Raw genomic sequence first — 3,443 nt, 5'->3', positions numbered from 1 at the left:
CCCTCTGCCCGAGCCCAGGGGTGAGCAGGAGGAGATGGAACCAGAGCCACCAGCCCTTCACAGCACGGGGGGTGCTGGCACAAAGCAGCTCCCAGCAGCTCTGTGTGGGTGCCTGGGCTGGGTCCTGCTGTGTTTTGTCCCTGGCTGGAGGGTGCTGGGGGCCATGTCTGGGGTCTGGGACTCAACCTGGGAGCTGAAAACAACAAATGGAGACACTCACATGGGGTGTCCCAGCTGCAGGAGCACGCCTGGGGAAGGAGGAGGAATGGATGGGGAAGGCACACAAAACAGGACCAGTAGGATTTTGTGTGTAGGAGACAATGTGATTTTTGGGTTGAGTTTTTGATAGTTTTTGGGAGTCTGGCTTAATAATTTCCAAGTTTTGGAGCATGGTCCCAGCAGCTCTGTGCCACCATATGTGCAGAGGACAGAACATGAGCTGTGTCCCTGATCCCCTGGGCTGTGGCTGCACTGCCCATCCTCAGCACACATGGACATGTGGATGGTCCTTGATGCCATGGACCAGGGTCAGTCCCCTGCACAGCCCCACACAGCCATGAAAAGAGCAATTCCCACCCAAGAGAGGAAAGGCTGTGCTTGGGAACTCCTTGCTTAGCATCTCCCTCACTTTCCCACTCCCGTGTCCCAACCTGCCGGGTGTCCCCCATGTGGCAGCTGGGACCAGGCTCCTGCTGTTGCTCTGTGGCTCATCACAACCTGCTCCTTGCTCTTCCATCTGCCATTCCAACCCTGTCCTCTGTCCCATTGCACCAGTGGTTTGTTTGGAGCATTGACTGGATTTTTGGGGATGAGGTACCTAGCCCCAGCTTCTCCAGACTCAGGGGTTCTTGGCAGATTCCTGGAGCAGGTTTGTTGGCTGTGCTGAGGGGCAGGGCAAAGGCTGGGGGAGCAAGAGGAGACCAGGAGGAAATGCTGGAGCAAGTCTGGGAAATGGTGGGAAGTTTATGTGCAGCCAGGAGCTGCTCTTTCTCCTTGTTTTTGAACAACTGAACAGATTTATTTTTTGTTGTTGTTGTTGTTGTCATGAAAACCCAACCAAATCCTGCAGCTTTCCTGAAGTGGAAGTGGCATTTTCCCTTCCAGAGGACACTTCTGAAAGCAAGGGGTGGCCACTCCCATATTTTTGCAGGAATATTGCAGCTGCATTCCTCAGTGGCCATGCTCCGTGCCACCAGCACCCAGCAGGCTGGCATCTGCCCAGCAAAATCCTTGAAGGTTGGTGGCTCACAGGGCAACAGAACATTGATATTGAGCAGGATTTTATGGCCTTTTATCTCAGCACTTGAAAAGACGTGATGGCAATTTATGAGCCTGAGGCCCAGGGTGTGTCCATCCGTTCCTTGGTGACTTTTTCCTAACTGGTGATTAAGGGAAGAGGCATTAGGTCCTTGTGAGCTGAGCAGTCTGGTTCCATACTCAATCCTTTCCTTGTGGCCCCTGCCATGGTGGGAGATGGGATTTGCTGAGTGCTCAGGTGATGTTTTCAACTGTGTTTTCCTTCCATGGACTCTGAGGATTCCTTCCCTACCCTTTCATCCCACCTCTACCTGGCACCTCCCCACACCTCCATAGCACTCTCCTGGGCTGGGGCAGAGCAAAGGGAAAAAAGGCTTTTTCTGGCTTCAAAATCTGCCTGTGTCAGTAGCAAGGGACACAATATTTGCCAGTGAGTGCTGGTGTGAGGACTGTCCCTGAAGGAGGCCACAGGCATGTCCTGGGTGAGCAATGCTGGCCTCAGAGCCAGCACTGCAAAGGGACTTGGGGGGACAGGGACCCCCCCAAACCTGCAAAGGGCCCAACTGGGGACATGGCCTGGCTGTCAGTGGGGCAGGGAGGGAAGCAGAGGAGTTCCCTTGCTCAGCTGGTACCTTTACCCATAAGAAAAGCAGCTCATTGGCAAAACAGCACATTGGCCACAGGTCCTGAGGAAGAGCAAAGCTCCCTGGGGTTCCCACCCCAAAGCTTCCCGGGGTTTCCCTGCAGAGACGCTGCCCTGAGGCCCCCGTGTTTCACTTTTAGCCACTGGGCATTGATGGCTGTGGTAAATCCCTCTGGGCACAGCTGACAGGATGAACCAGTGTCCTGCCAGTTGCTGCTGTGCACCCAGTGGCTCTCACATGGAGCCAAGTGCAGCCACCAGGAGCGAGGTCCTGTGCTGTCGATGCTGCCTTGGTTGAGCCCTGTGTCACAACAATTGCTGCATTCAATGCGTTCCCCTGGCTGCAGAGGCCAGGTGTGACCTGGTGCTGCTGAGACAAGGCTGGGTTTTTCCAGGGGTTTCCCTGCAGCCCAGGGAGGCTGTGAGTGGCTGAGTCTCCCCGTGACTGCTCTGTGTGCTGGATGTCCCTCGGGGAACTTGGGCATCGTTACTGCACGCAACAACTTTTCCTGTTTCCTTGCCCTGTTTTAAGTGGTTTTCACATTCTTTTCATTTTAGAGTCAGGGCTGACACAGCAAGAAGCTATAAGACAATTCATTCACATTTCATATTTCACAATTGCATCTGCCAGGAAGGAGATGCTTTAACGATATCTTTACACGGATGATTTTTCTTTGACTGCTCTCACTTGCCCTGCTGGCTGTGAGGACGAGCCTCTGGCACAGCAGCTGCAGAACTCGAGTTCCAGCTTTGTGCCTTCTGTTTACCACATCCAAATGCTGACTTCTGGATGGCACTGAGTTTTCTCAGTCATGTGTGGTGCAGGGAGAATGGTTCACTCTGTTTAGGATTTGACCTCTGCGTCCATCAAGGGGTTCTGCTGCCCTGGACAGGACAAAGGGGATCTGCCAGGCTCTCAAAACCACAGATTCATTCAATGACTCCAAAGCTCCAAGCCTGGCATTTCCCAAGACCTCACCCTCTCTTTATTGTTAGCTTGACCATCCTGGAAACTCTTAGTGTGATAGGAAATAGCTGAAGGGAGGGGTCAGTGTTTCTTTTGGGGAGAGATGTGGACAGTCACTTTGTTTTCCTTTTTTTTTTTTTTTGGTGTTTTTTTTCGGTGGTGTTGTTGTTTTTGGGGTTTTTTTTGTTTTGTTTTGTTTTCTTTCTTTTTGTTTTGTTTCTCTAACCTGCCAGGAAAAGCAATGTCTTGGCCTGGTCAGTGCTCACATGTGTGGATGGTGCTGGGCTCTGTCTGGGACCTCCTGTGCTCCAGCTGCCTGCAGCAACCTTGATGTCAAGCTGGACACCCCAACTCCAGGCACAGGGGTGGCATTGCTGGGAATTTTGAGCCTTTTGCAGATGCCTGAGCAGAGCACAAACCATCCTTGGTTTTGCTTTTGTGCCCTGCCCTGCAGACTCAGCAATTGTTTCCAGCCCAGGATGTGAGGGCTGTCCCACCCTGGCAAGGCTGGTAAGGGGCTCTGTGGGTGCTGCCCTGGCCATATCCAGGTCCATTTCCACTTCTTGGCTCTCTGCA

This window comes from Molothrus ater, chromosome 19, assembly GCF_012460135.2.
Source record: "Molothrus ater isolate BHLD 08-10-18 breed brown headed cowbird chromosome 19, BPBGC_Mater_1.1, whole genome shotgun sequence".
Taxonomy (NCBI): Eukaryota; Metazoa; Chordata; class Aves; order Passeriformes; family Icteridae; genus Molothrus; species Molothrus ater.
This window is presented reverse-complemented; position numbering follows the sequence as displayed.